General features: G+C 38.4%; 1 protein-coding gene across 5 annotated transcripts in view; it reads right to left on the reverse strand.

Moving 5' to 3' along the window:
- LOC105224658 (uncharacterized) overlaps positions 1 to 23136 on the reverse strand; it is a 193805-nt gene that overhangs the window by 108482 nt on the left and 62187 nt on the right. The window contains exon 1 of one of the 5 annotated variants that reach the window (XM_049453964.1): positions 19455 to 20073. The exons of 3 other annotated variants lie outside the window; for them this stretch is intronic. The gene's annotated coding sequence lies outside the window, so the exon portion shown is untranslated. Of the gene's footprint in view, positions 1 to 19294; positions 20074 to 23136 lie in introns of those variants that run through there. One more of the 5 variants, XM_049453962.1, reaches the window with a different exon arrangement.

The raw sequence follows: 23136 nt of genomic DNA on the forward strand, positions 1-23136 counted from the left end.
ACAAGTCACTCATCATTCCCATCCTGCAGAGACGTGGACGATGACATCTGATTAGTCGGCGTTACGAATTTTCTAGAGAAAGGTTCTTCAAAAGATTTATAGTTCTTTGTGCATTGGCAACATCGGCAATACTATCGTTAAGCTCGCTCACTGTGCGCTCAAAGTTAGTCAATGAATGTTTATTTTCACCATCAATAGCATCAAGGTACTTCATTATCAGGCTCATTAGAATGTCTGTCTACAGCGGAATCGCTGGAAATTGCAAAGCAAGTGATATGGTATCGGATGTAAATTGGCAAGCATTTTTTCTTATTCGTCCAGCTTATGATAAAATATTAACTCAGGTTTAAACATCTCAGCAGTCATGCTTTCGGGAAACCGGAAGGGATAGCTGAAACTAATATTAGAGCGTCAAAAATTGTGGTAGCGAAATTATGGGGAGCTTTTTGGTTATATTGGTATTTTATGACCAAAACCAACCAGAGTTTTATGCTGTCCAAGTGACATCCCTGTTGGCAATGAACTGAATAAATTTACTGATTATAAAGCATTTTTTACTTCATGGAAACGTGGAGGTCCTTAAAATATTCACAATTTTTGTGAGATAGTACGTATGAAAGGTATTTAAAATTGAGTTATATGGGAAGTGGTCGTGGTTGTAGTCCGATTTCGTCCATTTTCATCAAGGTAGGTTATGTACCGAACAGATGTTGTCATCGTCCAAGCCTCTGCACCATATAGCAGGACGGGAATGATGGGTGACTTATAGAGTTTGCTCTTTGTTCATCGAGAGAAGTCTTCACTTCTCAATGGCCTATTCAGTCCGAAGTAGCATCTGTTGCAAGGGTTACTTTGCGTTGGATTTCGAGGCTGACGTTGTTATTTGTGTGGTTCCAAGATAATCGAAATTATCTACGACTTTGATGTTATGACTGTCAACAGTGACACAGAAGAGAAGTTGCAAATGCGATTACTGTTTGTTTAATGGCAGGATATATGTCGTCTTGCCAGACCCATTTGCTTCGCTCCTTTTTCCAAACTGGAGAAAGTGGAACTACTACTATCTTTCGCTGTGCCAAATTAGACTTTTATATCTTAATATAGTGTTTAATTATGTTACGGTTTCGGTTAATGACGTTCTGTGAGCGAGGCAGTGGTCCGATTACGCCCATCTATGAACTCGTTCTTAATTTTGTGCCAAGGTCTGTCGCAAAAGAAACAGAACTCTTTAAACATAACTGTTTCTGGTGGCGCCACCTATTGGTGGGTATATGAAATAAAAAGTTTGATCTCTTGTTGAGAAAAAATTTTACGACAACTGGATAACTACAATCGATGTTACCGATCAAAAAGTGACAACAGCTTTTGGTCATCGGTCGTAAAATGCATTTTGGACAAAGAGCAAATATTAAATATTGTTTTAAACTTGGGAAAACGTTTACTGAAACATTTCAAATGATGAAAAAAGTTTATGGTGATCAGTGCCTATCCCGTAGTAATGTGGATGAGTGGTTTAAGCGATTCCAAGAAGGTCGTGAGTCACCGAAAAAAAGTCGTCTTTGGAAGTCAAAAATAAAGACAATGCTGATTTGTTTTTACGATTCCGAGGATATTGTACACCAAGAGTTCGTCCCACCTGGCCAAACGATTAATGCTGTGTTTTACCTTGGTGTTATGAAGCGTCTTTTGTCACACATTCGACCACAATACCGTGAGGCAGGGTCCTGGCGCCTGTTACACAATAATGCGCCGTGTCATCGGTCGACGCCTGTCACTGATTTTTTGACAAAAAACTCCATATTAACCATTTATCACTCACCCTACTCACCTCATCTGGCACCCTGTGATTTTTACCGATTTGGAAAGCTTCATTTGCCCATGAAAGGATACTGGTTTCAGGACATTTCAGCTATCCAAAAGCCGACAACCGATATTCTCAAGAGCATTCCGAAAAATGACCTTAAACACTCATCTAAAATGCTAATTGACCGGGCTAAACGCTGTATCGAAGCACAAGGAAACTACTTTAAATAAAAAAATATAACTTTTGAAAAATATAAACTTTTTGTTGTTTTTTTAACAGTCCTGTTTCTTTTGCGACAGACCTTGTATATGTAGGTTAAGCTTCTTCTTCTGACATTCTTGCTGTAGAGCAACGCTGTGAGTGCAATTGATAGATTCCCGAAAATCAGAGATTGATTACCGCTAAAATAATGAAAAGTAAATAGAAACAGTTAGGTATGAAAAACTCTCATGAAATAATCACTTAATACACCGGTATGTCAGCTAAGCTTCAAAGCCCTGCTGTATCATGCCGCCGCAAGCAGATTCTCCCCCAGAGAATTTCGAGCTCAATCAATGCTGGTTAAATGGGAGTGGAAATGTAAAATTGAATGGTGTTTTTTTTTATAAAATTGTCCTAAAAGTATGTACATACATATGTATATACATATGTATGTGTATAAGTATTTCCTTCTGTACATGAGAATAAGAAAGTAATAAACATGTGAAGGGCGGAAATGAGCTAAGGTGTGCTGAGAAATAAGACAACTCGTCAAAGTCATCGGCAAACTGAACCTTCAAGGAAACAGAAAATAAGAAAAATACGGAAAACGGTAAGCAACGGAAGAAGTACGAAGAAAGGAAATGTAACAAAAGGGGGTAGGGCGTGAGCGGACTGCTAACTGGCAAACGCTAAAGTGGAATGGCAGAGCAATTTTTAGTATATTCTTGTAGCAGTTGTTGTTGTGAATGCTTTATAGCCGTTATGTCGTGCTCTGGTGGTGCACACACATGAAAAATTACCAATAAAGTATGCGGAGGGCAAAGGTGTATGTATGTTTGTGCGCTTTGATATATTTAAAATCCAAAAAGGGGCGCAGATACAGATAATTCAATGCAAACTCGAACGAAAATTGTGGAAAGCAACACGAAGCAAGGCAAATAAATTAAATAAAATGAGGCAACAAACACAGTAGCGGTTGCGGCGGCATTTGGTGGCAAGGGTCAGCGACAGCGAAGGACGACAAGGCAGCCGGAAAATATTGTACGGAAAAAATGTACGGAAGAAACCGAAGGCAAAGCGAAGCATGAGCACAACTATAATAACAATTTTAAAACCGAAGCACAGCAACAACAAAAGCAAAGGTACTAAAAAAAAATTAAAGACAAGGGAAGGAGCAAATATGTACTTATGTATGTCTGGATATATGGAAGTGCCATGCCACCACCAGCAGTTGTTGATGAGAGTGGCATAGTAATTTCTACAATGGCAACGGTGGCAAATGAAGAAACGCAAAGCAAAAAAAATCGAGAAAAACCACAATAAAAACAATGGAAAACGATACAGTCGCTCGCATAGGGCGAAAATTACAAAAAAAATTAAGACGAAAGGCGAAATGTAGAGGCGAAGGCAGCGACGAAGCCGAAGCCCCAAAACTAGCGGAGTCTAGCCGCAGGAAAGCGTTAACGGAGCAGCAACGGCGAAGGCGTCCCGAAATTTGTATGCGCCTGGATGCGAGGGGCCGGCGTATGGACGCGCCAAGCACATCCGAGACACGAACTGGCAAACAGTGTGTTCCTCCAACAAGGTGCACATATGCCATTCGTAGCGACGAATGTGGAGAAACGAAAATTGAAATGAAATAAATTTTATTTCGTATCAGAAACAAAAAGACACATTGTGGGAATGCAGCTAGCAACCAACAACTGTCTGCCAGGCTAACCTCAGCAATCCGCACAAACAACCAGCCAACCAACCAACCCACCGACCGTCGACGAGCAGGACAAGCCACGGAAATAAAGTCAACCAACCGCCCGACCGACCGTCCTCGAGCTGGACAAGCCACGGAAGAAGGCGAAGGAAAACGCGACAGTCAAGTAGCCAAAGCGCCATTGTCAGCCAGACAGACTACCAAGCGAGCTAGGTGCGCACAACAACATACTCGTACTGTCACACTGACCAGTTAGAGTGGCTAAAAGACCGACTGATTGCGAATGCATGCGAGGCTTGTGTTGTTGCTGGTGAAAAAGCAACAAAGTTGAGCATGAAAAATGAGTTGATACAAAAAATAAATACACTTAATGTGAAAAAAGCGCTCTTAAGTTGTACATATGCAACAAAAACAACAATAACCTAAACCAATGACAACAACAATAGTGAAACCAACAACAACAACAGTTACCAGCTACTCAACCGACAATCGTAGCAACTGTAGCGGCGTTGAAACGGCATTAAAATGAGTGCAGAAATTGTGGTTGCAGCCACCAGCCACCACAGCCAGCAACCATCAGCCATACCTAACCTCGCCGCCTGCATATGAAATGCGCAGCAACAAAGCCAACGAACGAAGAAACGGTCGAACGAACGAGCGAGCATACGAGTGACATGGATAAATGATTGCCGGGCCAAGTGAAGTTGGTGCGCTAACTGACTAGCCAACTGTCTAGGCTGGCTAACTGGCTGTCCGGTTGGTTGGTAGCTCCATAGCTCGGTTGGCTGGCTGTTCGTTCGGCTGCCATGGACATGAGAGACGGCCAACAGACGCGCATAAATAAAAATAACTAATTATAATTACCCAAAACAACAATTCATATCGCTTACTACCTGCAATCGAAGGCAGCGCTAGCACGCGATTCCATAACCGCTGAGCAATGGTAACACGACGGCGTTGTAAATCAAAATGTAGCAATGAAATTCGTTGAATTTCAATTAAGTTTAGTAGTCGCTGTGGCTTTCACAGTGTATTTGTTACAGTTAAAGTACCGTTAACAATGTAAAAATGCGCTTGTTTGACACATTTGACAAAAGCTGAGGGTAAGCGGCAAGCAACCGTGTGAACGATAAATAACCGATGGAAGCCGAAATTGCAGTTATGTTTGCGAGCGCAGGCCGATCGAAACAAGGAAATTTTATGTAATATTGTGTGCAAAGACTTTGTTGCTGTGATAGTCTAAAACATTAGACAATATTGCAAATCTGGTTACAGCATATAAACATAACCAACCCTGATATCCGAGGTTTCAGAGAAGGGGACTATTTATCGCATGACTTCTTCAATCTACTACTGCAGAATTCGATTCGAGCAGCAGAACTGAATCGAGAAGGTAAAATCTGGCGTACGACGGTGATGTTGATATCCTTAACCTCAACAATCGTGGCGTTAGTTCTGCTTTCTCCATACTGAATAAGAAAGCAAAACGTAAGGATCTGGTTGTGAGCGAGAACAAGACGAATTATCTCCTGTCATCGAACAATCAGCCGACACACTCGCGACTTGGCTCCCACGTCACTGTTTATAACCAAACTTCGAATTCGTAGTTAATTCAGTCTATCTTGGAACCAGCATCAACACCAAGAACAATATCAGCCTTGAAATCCAACGCAGAATCACTCTTGCCAACAGGTGTTACTTTGAACTGAGTAGGCAATTGAAAAGTAAAGTCCTCTCTCTACGAACAAAGCTTAAACTATACTAGTAACTCATCATTCCCGTCCTGCTATATGGTGAGCAGGCATAGACAATGATATCATCTGATAAGTCGGCCTAAGGGAATGTTCGAGAGAAAAGTTTTGCAGATTTATGGCGCTTTGTGCATTGTCAACGGCGAGTCCCGCGCAGTCGATGGAACGATGAGCTGAATGTGTTATACGACCACATCGACATAGTTGAGCGAATCAAGAGACAGCAACTGCGCTGGCTAGGTCGTGTTGTCCGGATGGAAGAAAACACTCCAGCTCTGAAAGTATTAGATGCAGTACCCGCCGGTGGAAGGAGAGGAAGAGAAAGATCTCTACTCCGTTGGAGAGATCAGATGGAAAAGGACCTGGATACACTTGGCATCTCGAATTGGCGGCAAATAGCAAAAGAAGAAACGACTGGCGCACGTTTGTTAACTCGGCTATAACCCTGTTACGTGCTGTCTACGCCAGTAAAGAAGATGAATCTCGGTATATTGCGGTTAGGGTACGTTAACAGCTGATTTTCAAGGTGTGATCACATTTGTACTGTCATAGATAGTGCTTTGTGAGGCGATAAAAACTTTTAAAACTGCTCAAACATTAACAAAGTGGTTTGGGGCTCAACACAGATTTGTTTAGGAACTTTATTTACACTAGTTCACTTGGATGTCTGAAGGTGTGAGATTCGAAATATTCAGATGTTTCTAACTCGTCTTCTTCCAATCGACTTAAGTACCGCTTGAAATCTTACAAATAGGAAAGCTCTTGAGTCCTTGCCGAGGGTGATGGCACACTAAACCTCTTACCAAAATCATTTGCCATAGCTAGGAACTGGTAATAATTACTCGTTGACACGTCCGGATTATAAAGTGGATGCACAAAAACCTCCCAACCAAGCTTCTGGAAAAAACACAATTCTTTTCATATTGGACAACACTGGTCGCTTCTGAGCAAAAACGTTCTTGAGACGGTCCAATTATTGACAGTAAAGTTCTGATTTAAGAGTTTGGCCGTAGGTAAGCAGCTCATTGTAGAACACAGTAGCAAACCCTTCGTATTCGTAAACCCTAGCTTGGCCCCAGTTTGCGCTGAGTCACTGTCGTTCGACCACGACCGTTTTCACTTGACATTGTTATGGCTGACCCACTTTTCAATACCACTGTTTCACAAATGGATCGAGTTTTATGTGAATGAATTGAATTCAGTTTTATAGTGTTTCAAGATGCGCGATTAACGGTTCTGGGGTAATAACAACCCCTATTGTGATTTGTGGTTTTCAAAGAGTGAGTGCATGAGCCAAAAAATACCTCTAACTTTTGGTTTAAGGATATACTTGTAAGTATGATGGCTGCGAATCTCATGTGGTTTCGAACTAAAACCTTTTTCTCCTTCCTATCGTAGGAATATTTATGATTTTATAAGATTTACATACCTGTCCAATATATAAAATAATGAAATTAGACTCCCGAGAAGACTGAAACTCATTTCGAAGGATAACAAGAATTTGTCGGTACAGTATAAGATATAACTGTCATATAAACTATTCAGTCGATTTCAAACCCTTTTAACGAAAACTTTTTTATTTGACAGCATATCTTGCAAAATTGTCAGAGATAATGTTGCAACCTCTAAACATATTGTTCGAATCGGAAAACTATAGCATATAGCTGTTTTAACTCCTCTAAAGCATCTTTCTGACAAACCGCATCCCAATTTTGGATTAAGTAAACCCCTGCCTTTATCGAGATCTTCTGATTTATATGGAGAATTCGGAGGAAAACATGAAATAAATCCCGTTTCAGGTGAACCATTACTTTTTAAGAAAAACAAATTATGTAACTATTTTAATTCAAGTTTTCCACTGTTCAACGCCTTAAAGTATGCAAAAGTTTTTATGAGGAACTTAAGGTCAAATCTCAATCATATACTTAAATTAAATGCCATATTGTGTTTGTTAAAACTCTCAATGAGCACTAAAGCGCTAGAGTTCACTTAATTTAACTGCAGTACATTTATTTACGTAAGTATGTCTGTTTCAACCAAGTAGTACGTTTATAAATTACGCGTCTGCAGGTGTCAGTGACCTCAAAGATTACACCGTCTAAGTAAAATGAATATAAATGGCAATAGACTTCTACATACATACAATATATATAGAAGTGCATATACACCCTTTATAAAAGTACGTTCGCATGTCCATTTTTATACACACATAAGTAGGGTTATGGAAGCCAGCTAACAGATGACGCCATCGTGATGAATAGAAGACAAATTCCATATGAAGGGGTTAAAAGAAAAATAATAATGATAATGAATGTAATGCTATAGAAAGTATGCATGTATTCACTGTATAAACAACTGTGGGACTTTGTTCAAAATTTTAAAATTCTTAATTTATGCTTTAAAATTTATGTCGTCCTTACTGTGAGGAATCTCCCTGGGCCAAATATACCTGTGCCAACGTTTTTTCCAATCCTCGAGACAGTTGTTAAAGTCAATTTCCGTAATAGCCTTCAATGCGCGTAGTTATTCATGTTTATTGTTTTAAATAGACTGAAAAAATAGACCCGGAGCGGTGGTGTTGAGTTAGCTCCTTTACGGAGGAGTTGCTTGTGGCACGATATCGGTTGAAAATTGGGCGAAAAACTTGCGATGAATCAATCGTCGACGGTGCATTATCGTGGTGCAAAAACCAAGATTACCGGCCCATAATTCCGGCCTCTTTTTTGGAACGACTTCGCACAACCGACGCAAAACACTCAACTAGTATTCCTTGTTGACAGTTGGGCCGGTCGGAATGAATTCGGAGTACACCACAACTCGATAATCGAAGAAAACTGTCAACATAACTTTGCACCAAGATAAACTCTGGTGTCCGCTGTTTATAGAAACAAAAAGTAAGTGTATAATACCGAAGAAATGGTTTAGATAAAAATATTTCTGTGGATTTTCCAGATTGTTACATAACACTACACTTGTTTCTGAAGGTTTATTACAACACTCGAAAGGAATTTAAAGGACTTTTTTTCAAACGTGTACCTTTGATTATAATGTTATTCATGGTGCTATAATGGAATGTAACGAATCTTGAATCCTCACATACCAAGCTGAAATTTCTGATCGTTCGTATTTTAAAGGAACATGTTAGGTGTTCTCTGTGTGATCGGTTGTGATGTTCTGAAGTTACTTCAAACGGTGACAAAGACGGTGACGGTTGACAAAGAGTTCTTCGATATAATATCATTTTGAAGCTTGTTTGACTCAGGAAAAGATAATTCAACTAAGAATATCTTGGATTAGCCAAAACTTGGAGAGGCTGGCATTAATCAAACAGCGTAAAGAAATTGACATAATTTGATAATTAATGAGATTATTAATTAATGAGGTACTAATATACTCTCTTTTCTTGAAATAAACTTAATAACTTTGTTCTTGTTCATAGATGAAAGAAGATCTTAAAAATAACGATCAGAGTAGTGGTGAATCGCACGAACTAATCATTATATAGTATTTGCTGAAGGTTAGAGAAACAATTTTAGATAGACCAATTGTCAAAGTTACAAGAAGAAAAGTTTGAGGAAAGCATCTGCTACAGTAATCTACAAGAATCAATCTCAACAGTAATCAACAAGAATCAATCTCAACAAATTTGTGGCATGTTGTCGTTATTCGACGAGCTTTTTGATCCAAACATCAGAACGAATTGGCGTTTCTAGCTGTGCAGCTGGGATTATTCGTGGCTAAAGTCAATTAATCCAGTGAAAGTTAGGATATCTTATTTTATACTAGAGGACCCGCTTAAGTTTTACTGTGGCTGATACATAGATAGTACTACTAATACGATCTATATGATTTCTATTAGTTAGATTATAAGTATTAGTTAAGGAATAATCGCTTTTTTGATGAAGCAACAAAAATGAATCAAAAAGCATTTCGTGCGTTAGGAAAGAATTGGTTTTTGGGGTAAAAATACTATTGAATTTGGGCTGTGCATTAGTGAAATCAATCGAGTCCAATCGATTGTCAGCCTGGTGGACTGCATATTAAGAAACGGTTCTCAAGCGTGGAAAGGCAAAAAAAAATCGGCTGGAAAGGTTATGGCATCAGTCTTTTGGGATGCCCGTAGTATATTATTCATCGAATGATAAATGAGCCAGTTTTAATTCATTGCATTGTGTATTTGATTGCAGTTCTATTCTACCATTCCAAATATTTAGCAATTTTATTATTTTTTAGGAAGGATCAGTTTGAAATTGTACGCATATAAATATGTATTCATCATTCCCGTTTAAATATTGCATTGCTCTGTGCAATGCTTCGAAAAGATTTCTGTATATCTCAAATTTTTTATCAACACTTCAGTTATGCCGCTATTTTTTTATGCCAGACCTATTGCAATTTTAAATTGCCTGTCAAGATACCCCCTCCAATAGTTAGCAGGTATGAAAAAAATGTTATAGCTACCCATAGATGTATGAATCACCCAATTTATTACTTAAGAACGAACAACTCTGTCCACAATATAAAAACTTGATCCACAGATGTCGCCTTTTACTTTGGCATCGTTTTCTTTAATGCACGTTTACGTCAATTTAAGGTTTCAATATTGGATACTGCGATGGTAGCGCCATTTGACCGATAGACATTCCAAAATTAACAATTGATTAAAAATGAAAAAATAATTTAAAAAACATTTTCCAGTGGACCAAATTGTAAATCTAAACCATTCTCGAATCTCCTTGAACATACACACAAAATTTCATCAAAATCGGTCCATCCATTTAGGAGCAGTTCAAATGCAAACACACGGTCAGAAGATTTATATATAAAGATATATATTATATACATATATTATATTCGAAATTGTTCCTAGAAACGTCTTTTCGGCCACTGAGAAGCGCACAGAGGCGTCATAAATTATTTTATTTCCCCTCGAAATTCGAAGTAAGCTCATTAGACCATATGGCATTTGATTCGCAAAACATATAATATTTGACACTTTCTTTGTACATATGTGAAGAAAGAGTTACGTTGTATTGCCTATCACGCCTCCAGTTATCTCAGCATCAAACTTCGAACATTTTCAAATTGACCTTTCTTCATGCTCACTCGTTTCTCTGCCTTAAATATAATATACAATATGCACAGCTAATATAAAATATTTAATAGTACCTACATATGTATACATATCTAAATATATACATACATATGTACACGCAAGTCTGTAAAGTTCTTGAGCAGACTCACTGCTTTTTTGTTATATTGCTTGGCTTGGGATTATTATTTTTAAAGCTTATCCTTCTCATAAAGAAATTATTTTTTATCTATAACATACAAATATACACATGTGCATACATACATACATTCATATAAGTGAAACCTCCACATTTCGTTTTAAACGAAAATTTCGACATTTCCCAGCAGCCCAGAAACTACATATTGATTTGGCATCGAACGGCCGAGAACTAGTGAGGCCTATGTGAAGATGCCAATAAATGAATATCCACATGAAAATTCACATCCACATATACAAACATATGATCTGCAGATGATTTTGGCGATTGGTTGAAAATGACTGATTTGTTTTCTGCTCGCTATTTGCTTTCGGCTATTTTCTTTTCAACTTTTTATTTTTATTTTTCAAATTTTATTGAACAGCATTCTTAGCAGTGTCTACAGCGGGCGTATTAGCTCATTTTTTATAATTTTCAATTTTTTTTATCATAGAAAACTACAGCCCACACGCATAATCATATGTATACATATAGTATGTCTGTATAAATAAATGAATAAACAAGTACATATGTACATATGTATGTATATTGATTTTTATATTCGAATTTCTGAATTTCATTGCTAGCAAGAAGAGAATTTCGTCCAATCGTCAAATGCTGTAAAAAGCATAACAGCAACAACAACTAACGAAGTGTGCATCTTTGCCCTCGCCGTAAAGGGCAGATTGTTTCACTCGTTGAACAAACTTTATCTATAAGATTATGAATATATTTCTAGGGTGTGTGTATCTAAATAACATAAGACGGAAGAAGAGTTTCTTCTCGCATAAAAATATTAAAGTGCAATATTTCGTACGCGCTAAGGAGTTGCAACCTAATGGATTGCAATGAGCTGCTGGGAATTGCTTTATGCAATGCAGAAAAGCAGCAGCAACAACAACCATAATGATTATAATAAAACAAGAATAATATGTTAACTTTGAGTGAAGCGAAGCTTTAGTAACCTTTACAGGTGTATTTATCATAGCAAATTTACTATCTTGGAAAACATTTTGTTGAACACATTGTTTGATATCAACAACCCTCAAGTGGAACTAAGGTTACATAACAAGGAAAAAATATCTTACTTGTAGTTCTTTGGCTTGATCTTGATTGGACAGTTTAAATGTCAGCAATAAGCTATAGTAATGCGATCTGAACTGTATGTAAGGAAATTGTTTTTATAAACAACGGCCTTGGGCTATAATCTATGCCCAACTTCCTAAAGATATCTCGTAAAATAAAAAACATTTACATCCAAGAACTTGATTTTCATCGGACAGTTTGTAATACAACTATATGCCAAAGTCCTCCTTTATCGGCGGTTTCGACAAATGAATAGCTTCTTGGAGAGCATAAGCCGTGCACAAAATTTCAAAATGATGATGACCTTCTACCTCTTCAACTGATAAAAATATTAAAAAAGTTAAACATATGGTTCTTAAAAATCGGCAGGCATGTGTTAGAGAGATGGAAAGAGAGCTCAATATCTCTCGCTAGTCGTTTGGATGATTTTGGTGGATATTTTCGGTATGAAACGCGTTCTTACTCGACTTATCCCGATAAAACTGAACTTTTTCCAAAAAGAGTATCGTAAACAGGTCTCTTTGGACATGCTTGATCGTGCGATTTCCGATGTCACATTCATGGAGAAGATTATAACTGCCGATGAAACATGGGTTTATGAGTTTGGCATGCAAACAAGTCAACAATCATTGGAATGTAATGGGAAAAAAACGAGCCGAAACCAAAAGAACCATCCCAAATCAAGGTGATTTTCATTGTTTTTTCGAAAATCTTGGTTTGGTAAACCATTACAACATTCGCAAAAAGAGCTGAAGGCCAACCTCAAAAGTGTGTCGAGGACTGAAAAAATACTTGTTATAAATGTACGAGGGCTGCTATATATATTTCTCGCCTAGGCAACGTTAAGTATTGGCAGGTGCAATCTGACATTTCCATTGGAAAGTTTGACATTTTTTAGCATAACATCACTCAGAACGTTTTGTCATTTAATGGTGAATTGTTTTATTTACAGGGAATTAAAAAATTCATCTCGGCCAAAAAATGGAATTAACTCGTGAACATTTTCGTGCGATCATTTTTCACAACTTTCGACGTGGATTATCACGACAAGAGTCCATCGAGTGCATCTTTGTATGGCTATGAAGCACCATCCTATAGCACTGTGAAAAACTGTTACAACGAATTCAATCGTGGCCGACGCTCGCTCAAAGACGAATTCCGTGAAGGTCGTCCAAAAACACCTGGTGTTCCAGAGAACATCGATGCCGTACGTGAACTGATAATGCAAGACCGTCATGTAAAGTACCTTGCATTTCTCCCACCAGCATACATTCGATATTGCATGAACACCTGGCCGTAAAAAAGGTTTGTTCTCGTTGGATCCCGGCCAATTTGACAGTCGCTCAAAAAAAGGCTCGTGTGGATTGGTGTAAAGAAATGCTGAAAAAATACGATCGCGGTGCTTCAAAAGACGTTTATAAGATCGTCACAGGTGACGAATCATGGATCTATGCGTATGAGCCCGAAACAAAACAGCAATCGACCGGGTCTTCCAAGACAAACCAAAACCAACGAAAAAAAAAAACATTTTCGTTGATAAATATGCCTATTTTCATTATTAGGCCAGAAATATATATAGCAGCCCTCGTATAATTATGAAAGCCCTTATTAATATAAAGCCAAATCGTTGCTGTCTTTATTCAAACTGTCGTCAGAATGCTCTAACCTTCACCAACCATCACAACCGTTACATCAACAACCTATTTTGAACTTTCTTTTTTGACAACCTTCGCATGCCTGAAATAATTGGATCCAAAGTTAATAAAAGACAATCCAGAATTTTATTGCATGATTTGATTTTCCCGGTCGCACTTCCTTGAATGAAATTCCCGATATTTTTTAAATCTTTGTTCAAGCCTTTGGCACTTCCTCCACAGGCTAGTTGACCAACAGGCAAAAGAGTGCTGTCAATACTTTCCGGTCATTGTACTCGTATGTGGGGCCATGTTAACATAAGCCGCACAAGATCCAGAAGCATATTTGATGATTAAATTGAAGAAGGAAGTTTATTACAAGTGCAAGCATATCTTGTAAAACGCAATGATCCGCAACGTAAATTTCTCTAAAATAACTCTTATTTTTTCAAGCTTTTACATGATGTTTATCTGAATTTAACTATTAACTTTATGCCCACTTAAACTGAGTATATCAATACTTTTTTTCCAATTCACATATACATTAGGGTGTTTGTTTTTTTTAATATTAATTTTTTTCAATCCCGAAATTTCCTTGGAAATTCCCTAAAAATTATTCCCTGAAAATTTTAGCCCTTAATATTAACAGTTAAGAACTGGACCAAGGCATGTAAACATTTTCCATTGAAAATACACTACAATCGTGATTTTTTAACTTTAAACTCCTACACCTCAGAGGTATTTTATGGCATCGCTTTGACTTCAGACGCATATTTTTCAGAATCGCTCACTCTACAAAAGTGCCCCGTGCAACAAAGTCGTAACTCAGACCGGCGAGATAGTACGGGGCTCTAAACCCGACTTTTCCACGAATTCCGCCTTGTTTTGTATATATCTCGTAAATGACAAAAGCTATAGAAAAAATGTCTATGACAAATTTGTAGGCAATTTTATTTGCTATAAAAAAAGTCGGATATCAAAATCGCTATCACTAACACTTCTCGAGATATTCGGCTTTTGAAGTAATAGGGACGTGAGGAATTTTAGTGGCTGCGCTGATAAATTAAAATTTGTGTGCTATGCTCTCATGTAACAGCATTGATCTTCTTAAGATTCTTCCACAGTTACGAAGAAATAAGCAGTTATTCAAAATTTGGACAAATTTGAATGTATGGGTAAAGAATTGTATTAAATGTGAAACCTTTTTTAATTATTTATTTACTGTTTGGTTTTGACTAAAGAAAGTTGCTCGTTGGATTAGATCTAACGAACTTCCTGGCAGAGGGAATGTTCTATACTCGTTTTAATTCTAAACTTTTGCTAGATGAATAGAGGAAGAGAAAAGTGCTAAACCGCTGACGACCGGACTTAAGCGACCATTACGTCTATTGTGCTCTCAAGTGGAAACCATCTAAGCCTTACCCAGTAAGTCAGTGAATTTGATATAAAGAAAAACTTAATTATTTTCCATCCCAGCTACCCAGTGTCTTCAAAGTTCGAACATTGGGAACCGTGGAAGCTCGTCTCAACCGGCTACACACTGGGCACTTGCAAAGGTAAACTTCCAGCGTCATATTTTACCACGCTTATGAAGGTGAGTTCTTGGAAGTAAGTGCCCTGTGATGACGGCTACAATGTTACTTAGCTCCCTCTTGCTTAAAATTTATTTAGTTTCCTTTTACAACATCAATATTACGACACTGTGGTATGCCTTGTAATACTAGTGTTCCAAGAGCTGACGTGTTCCTAAAAAGTCCATTGCTTTAAGCAACCCTTGAAGAAACTTAATGTTCGGGGGCTGCTTAAGGGAACTATGTTTTTGTGGTTGTCATGGCGGCAGAATTCTGCCGAGTTGACAGTGCTTGAACAGATAAAAAATTCGGGTCTGTTCCGGTTACTTAGACCCAACTGTTATAGGAATTATATATCCCTAGCTGATCAAGCGTGCCAACCAGTCGGTCTTTTCGTCTTCTTCTATTCATATAGAAATGGGTACCTGCACGATTCTTAGGCAATTTCTCATTCAAAGCGTAAGTATTGTCTTCTTTCATAACCTAACCGCTAAATGCTTTGTGTACGAGACGCTAGAGATAGCCTTAATTGCCGCTTGGTTATTCACTAGAATATTAATGGATTTGCTGGTTAGAGCAGAAGCACCTTCTGTTATACGAACAATTTCGGCCTGCAAGATTTCACGATGTTCTTTAAGTTTTCACCTAGGTGAGTTGATAGAATAATCTGCCATATTAATTAAATCTGATTGCAATTTAAGTCTTTTCCGCTGCCACGAAGAAGCTTTCTCCTTCTTCTTTATATGAAGAACCTTTAGATGGATAAAACTAAAATATTCAAAAGCAGCACGGGCGCTCGCCTGATTGGGGATGTAAAAACGAAACATATTTTTACAAAAATTAACAAGAAATATAATTAAAGCAGCAACTTGATCTACAACAATAACAACAACCAGGTAAATAACTTTCTGTGTGCAAATCATTAAAGCAAAGGAGGGTTGCAAACGTCCACGGCAGTGCGATTATATACTGTATCCTCCAAAGACTGCGTAAATGTCCAGGTGTAAGTGTTTGAATGTGTGTGCGAATTTTGCATTTGTATTTGCTGTCCTCGTGGCTGATTGTAAAATGGCACCTTAATCCAACGTTCTTCGCCGCAAGTAGCGAAACTTTTTCAAAGGCACAACAAAAGCGCTAAGCACCCAACAATGGCGCAGCAGCAGCCACTACAGCAACAGGAACAATAATAATAATAATAACAACAACACTGGCAACGCGACTGCTGCATTAATCACAAACAACGCCAACAAAAACCATTAAAGGAGAAACGAGTCCGTTGGATACAAACAGCCAAGTACAACAACAACAACAGCAACCCAGTAAATTACGAACAAACAATACAACTCTACAAACAACCTAGCGCAGCAGCGCCACATCAAGCATCCCACCAAGAGCGTGGCAAGCAACCAAGCATTTATTTGCAGACCAAAGCCAACCGAGATTGCGAGCACTGCTACAAATTTCTGTTTGATAAACTCTATATGTTTATGCTTATGTACTTTGAACAATTTGTTGTTGTAGTTTTTTGTACAAAAACGTCGATCAATCACACAATTCAATATTGTAGAGACTTTTGTTGCTGAAATTTTCGCCTGATTGGGGGTGTTTGGACTGCGCCACTGCATATCGGGACATACACACGAATTTCTGCACATACATATATGTATAATATATACATATGTATATACTAAGTATATATACTGCTTAAACAAGCTTTTGGCTTGGCTATGCGTTCTTTTTGTGTTGCCTTACGAAGATATTCAATTGCAAATCAAACAACTTTGTCGATTTTAAGCTCTTTCACGCCTTCAAGCAGCCAAACGATACATCCATTTGTATATAGCATGCGTGTGTATGTTTTATGTTTGTATGTGGGAGTAAAATTCACACCTGTACTTTTGTAAACCAAATTGCGCAAATAGAACCGCCTCATAAAGGCTTCGGTGCTAATAAAAGGCACTTTGTTTGGATTACTACATATGAATATAGGGTTTGCCTTCCCATATTAGCAGTATAGCTATACGTATTTTAAACAACAAAATCTTAATTCTAACAGTCTTTGAGTAAAACTAATACAGTTGTGTAAACTGACGTTGAGCAACATCAAAAGCTCCGTCAGGATCGCGAAGGACATCTCCGAGCCGTGGCTTCAGACCTCATAACAAACGAGCCATTAATTCTGCTTTCTTCAGGTTGAACAAAGAAGCAAAGCATATGGCTCTGGTAGTGAAGGAGGGCAAGACGAAATACGTATGTCCTGCTATCAAACAAACAGTCGTCGCATTCGCCACTTGGCTCCCACGTCACTCATCATCCCAGTTTTGCTACAACATCTGACGGGTCGGCGTTTTGAGTTTTCAAGAGAAAGGATCTGCGGAAGATGTACGTTACCTTGCGCATTGCCAACGGTGAGCAGTCGTCCGAATGGATGAAAACACTCCAGCTCTGAAAGTATGCGACGCAGTACCCGCCGGGGGAAGCAGAGGACTTTGTTGGAAATACCAGGTGGAGAAGGAGATATCATTTTGTTAAACCAATTACCACAATTTTCTATTCAACTACCACTCCTGCAGTTCCTTAGTTAATCTATGAATCAGCCTGGCGGTATTACAATGCTAGAAAAGATTATGAACCGATTTTGATAGATATGTTTACAAAAGTGGAAATAATGAAATTCCTTAGGTAAATATCGGTACTATAAAACCACAAATTCGAAAAACTACAAAAACTACATATTCTTACATCCTTCCGGCGAGTTGTCATTTGATTACGGTAGGGGCTGATCATCACAAAGAAGGTCTCGAAAGATCCCCGTTTTACGGCAGAGAAGGACGATTTTAGTATTACCAAGATGGATCTAAAGATCATGTCTTGACGAAGCTGAACCCGTCACAAATTGGTAAATATCGCCCAGTACGCGGAAGGTTTGTATAAGGGTCTAAGATATTTCAACTTCGTCTGGCGGAAGTTGATCAGAGGATGAAATGGGTGGATTTTTTTGTCTTCCACCATATAACTTTGTCAATTGGCGTAAGCCAGTACTTTTAACTTCACCAGATGAATGAACTTATGTGTTGGCTGTTAACCAATACTTTTTGAACTGCCGAAAGCTCCTAAGAGCCAACGCTGGAACGTGAATGGACACCGGAATACCTATTCTTCCCATTTGAGATTTTGTTTGGTAATAGGGAAAACATTTCTGAATCTAAATCAGACTACTTAACGTATTTATGAATTGTGTTGGCGCTCACAGAAACATAACAGTATGACATGGAAAGAACAGATGTGTAAATCAAGGTCCAAACACAACTTAATGATTTCGAAGCAGTGATAACACAATGACTGTTATAAATAGTCAGTTATAAGCTCCCAGCTAATCTTTCCAAAGATATGTGGTTGTATGTACAAAAGCCAAGTGACCCAGATCTAACAAGATCTCACGAATTAAAGAACAAGAAGCAAACAGTTTGAAGACAAGGCTACACAGACTTGCAATCACAATAACAGGTTATTTCCCTTAGAGGCAAACGTATCGCACTGTGAACTGGATATAAGATTTAAGATACATTGAACAACCGCGATAGGATGGACGACCACATGGCTGTAAAATAAAAATATCACTTTGAGGAGGCTTATAAACCCCCGATTTCAAAATTTATAGTTCTTTCGATGCGAGCTTCTTCCTGTGCAGTTATGTTTTGAGTTTGACGATACTTTTTATTTAGGTGATTTAATTTTTGGGGGTTTTGAGCTTGTCCCGTATCGCAACTTGCACTAAATCGGTTAAGACAAGCTCAGGACAGCCAAATAGCACTGACTCCGATTTACTAATGATTGTAGAAATTTGGAACGATAAATGGTTAGATAAATATCACAATTCACTACGAAGTTTTAGGGTTCCGACATGGCCCAATGATCGATTGCATCTCAATTACCTCCATTAACACTCGATTTACGAGTGGAAACCACAAAATTTTGCTGGACATAAATTAAATTTAAATTATAAGAGGGTCCATGGTATAGGCATCATAACCCTCAAAGTAGTTTTTTCAGAGAATTTCAAAGATAAAAACCCAAACCAGAGAAACCAAATAGTGTCACTCTACAAAGACTGTTCCGTAAACATAAAATTTTCTACGGTAATCATCAAAACAAACCAACAAAAAAATTCCCGCGCTATAAAGGTTAAATATTATTAATTTAAAGCCCTTTAGTACACAATCAAGGGTGGCCAGACTTGTATGTTGCTTAAAATAAACCTCCACTAACCCTTAAAGCAGATAATCCAGTAATCCGATAGTTATTTGGCTAGTGAGTATAGACAAATACTACAATTTGGCGTAAAGACGACACAACCTCCCACCTATGGTAGAGCCAACGCTCACTTATCGACTTATTGAGCGCATACGACGACACCACCTTTACTTACGAAGTATGCCAGCCACGGAATTACAGAAACTCCTAGAAGTAATTGTCAATAAATCCAGAATTTGTTTTGCGACCAATATTCAAGTGTCGGCGAGTAATCATCGCATTATTGCCGTCGTGCAAATCCAACATACCCGAGTGTTTCTTGGAAACGCGAACACATTATTACCGTTAGATATGTATTTAGATATATTGGCGCTCACTTTAGTATGCTCGCTCGCAACGCAAATGTATCCATGGGATACTTAAATTCGCGAATTATCATTAAACGATTTTATTTTGTTTTAATTAGTATTATTTTTATGGTGCTTTTCTAGTTTTTACGCGCACTCGCGCTCTCAATCTAATTTACGCTCCCACCATTTGGGCGCTAAACTGCCGGCAATAAACAACAACAAGAGCACTCGAAGCACTAAAACAAAAACGGAAAAAGCAAAAAAAAAAACACAAAACTCGCACACACACGACTCCAAGCACGGCGCACGACTCTCAGCGAAATAGCTTTGTTGTTTTTGTTTTTATATTTTTTGGTTTTTGTATAAACGGTTTTCTTCTCCGACTGGCGATTATTGGCTGCAAAATGCGGTAATACGGAAAATTCTAATTTTCTTGCTGCTTACGCGCCGAATTACCGAACAAAACTAAATGTGACATGGCCACGAAGAGCAGGCCCAGCCGAATCGGGAGAACGCGGCAACAGCAACACTCGCATAACCAACAACAACAACGAAAATAATCAAACAGGCTGGCATGCATACAGACACATGTAATCAACAACATAAATGGCAATGCAATAGCAACAACAACAACAACAACACGACGTTATTACAAAACAGCCATAACAAGCAACAGCAACAACCACGGCAACGACACAAGCAACAGCGCTGCCAAAAAGCATCCTAGCCCCGCAAGCCAGCAGTGGCTACCAACAACTCGGGCGCAGTCGGCTCCAATACAACAACAAAAGCAATAGCAGCAACATTGGCGGTAGAAAGCACGCCAGCGAGCTAGTCAAAGCAAGCCAATGAGTTCATACAAACACACATGCACATAATGCTCACACCAAATCAACCAGTCATGCGGATACACATATAAACAGCCCACCGCCAGCAACAGCAACAACGTTAAGGTGCAAAAAAAAAGCAAAGCAAAAACTGTTAAAAAGTTGAAGAAATGGCAGCATGGGAACAACTAACAGCAACAAGCTGTGTGGAACGCCGAGCAGCGCTGCTTTAAAAGCCAGCGAAAGAAAAATAAGCAGATGCAGAGGACAGAAAAAGTGGCGGCAGTCGGCAGCACGGAATTGAGTGCGCATAACAGCGCGACGACGACGACGGCGACGTCAGCAAAGGCGTTGACGATGGCGTTGGTGAATGAGAAAGGAATGTCGACGGCGTTTGCGATTTATACGAAAAATGCATGCATGCATATATGGCTATGCATGTATGTATATGTGTGTACATGTATGTAAGTATGCAGTATGTAAGTAGTGCATGATTTCTGCAAATACCAAAATAAACAAAAAGCGTGACAATAGTGTACAATACTCAGAAATGGCGTTGCATAAATAATCTTTGTCACACGAGTGAGAGTTTGTAGGTGCGCGGGTCTGTGTGTGTGTGTGTGTGGTCAACTCAAATCATGCGAATGTGCACATTTGTCCAATCAACGGACAAGTTCAGCGGTTCAGAAGCAGCAAATAATAGGGTTACAATGTGATGAGTGTCTTTTAGTCAGAAAGCTGAAGTCCTTAAAATATTCATATATTTAATTAATTTATGAAATTTTAGAATGACTGGAAACACTGTGAAAAAGTGAGACAAAAAAATAAAAGTAAACAATAAAAAACCTTTAAAAATGTAAAAACTTTCTTAAAAGGACTTGATTTCGATCGTTCAGTATGACAGCTAAATATTATAGTGGACCAAGGTGAACAATTTTTTTTTGGAGATTGTACCACACTGCTTTGGCCAATAAGCCGTGCAAATTTTGTGATGATATCTGGTCAAACAAAAAATTTTTCCATACAAGATATGATTTTGAAGATATCTCATGAAATGGTAAAGTTTTCCCTACACGAACGTGATCTTGATAGTTCAGTTTATATGACAGCTATATACTATAGTGTTCCGATATTGGTGGTTCCGACAAATAAGCAGCTTCTTGAGAGAAACGTGTACAAAATTTCAGATCGATATCTCCAAAACTGAGAGACTAGTTCGCATATATACATATATGTATATAGACAACTGGACATGGCTGAAACGACTCAACTCCATATATTATATAGACGTCCGATTAAGTTGACTTATCGCCTTCTACAGATGAAAGTAAGAACATTACCAAATTCAACGTTCTATTATTCGTAATTTAGGCGGCTAATGTAGGATATAAACGGGTTGAATGGTAAACATTTGTTGCAATGATCCGACAGTATTGATTTCCGTTGTCCATTACCAACATAAGAATAATAAGAAAATAAGGAAAGACTAAGTCGATTTAAAAAAATTTATTGAACCAATCGTTACAAATCTTCAAAAGCTTTCAAAATAAGCTCCTTCTGCGTCGAGGCATCGCCAGCGCGATTTCCAAGTACTGAAGGCGTCACGGGAGACAGCAGAGATGGATGCTGCTTTGATCCCCTTTCATGATGTTGACGGTTTGTCCAGTAGGAAGAAATTCATGGTGGATGATGCCTTTGATGTCAAAAAAGACAATGAGCATCGTTTTCACTTTGGAGTTGCTCACTCATCAGCGACCTCTTCCCGGCCCTCCAAAAAGGCCTGGTGTCATCAAAACATACCACCTCTTGTTAAAGCAACAACTGGGTAAGCCTGCTTGATCATATCAAAAGCCTCTGTACCAGATTTATCTAGTTTCACACAGAATTTAATCGCGTTCCTCTGCTCTAACATCAGGGACCCGTCTTTACTGGGTTTAGCGAACCAAACTACTTTGAATGAAGTTTCCAATACTATTTCGAGTATCTCGGTCATTATAGCTCTGATTATGCAACCAATATTGACTTTAAGTAGCCAAGTGTAGCCACAAAAATCATTAGGAGTGCCCAAATTCAGACATCTAGTTAACTTGTCGGATTCTTTTGACAGCAATCTTATAGAAATCGATAACTACTATATAAGTCTACTATATAACATCTATCGAAACGTTCCGTTTTGCTGAAAAAAATATCGTCCTAACACTGTGTGGTGTGCTGCAATGGCGTTTTATGAATCTCGAATGGATGTGCTTCAACGTTTTCATTTTGTTTAGTAACGCTAGTAAACATTGTCCAATGGGCCTAATTGTTCAATTCAGTTGCTAGGTCCATGAGGAGTAGACTTCCTTTAGGATACCAGTGTCCAGTGTATCATATCTTGGGGACCCCACGCTTATACCATAGTTTTCTTAATGTGGTACATAAGCACAAGAGATAATCCATTGTTTCCCTTGTACCTTGCTTTAGACATTGCTCATCAAAATTGCTATAACTTTTTCGCCGTTTTGGTATTAACCGATTCACGGTTGAAATTGACGGAATAAAGGTTTCCAAAACTACATCAAACGGTCATAAGTTTAATTTGCAGGTAAGTTGGACTCTTATGATTGGCTTATGATTGAGGTGGTAGTTCCTTTAATGGAAGTAACTAAAATACTCTTAGAATTGCGGTCTCTTAGTCCGT

The sequence above is a fragment of the Bactrocera dorsalis genome, chromosome 3 (genome assembly GCF_023373825.1).
Source record: "Bactrocera dorsalis isolate Fly_Bdor chromosome 3, ASM2337382v1, whole genome shotgun sequence".
NCBI classification, from domain to species: Eukaryota; Metazoa; Arthropoda; class Insecta; order Diptera; family Tephritidae; genus Bactrocera; species Bactrocera dorsalis.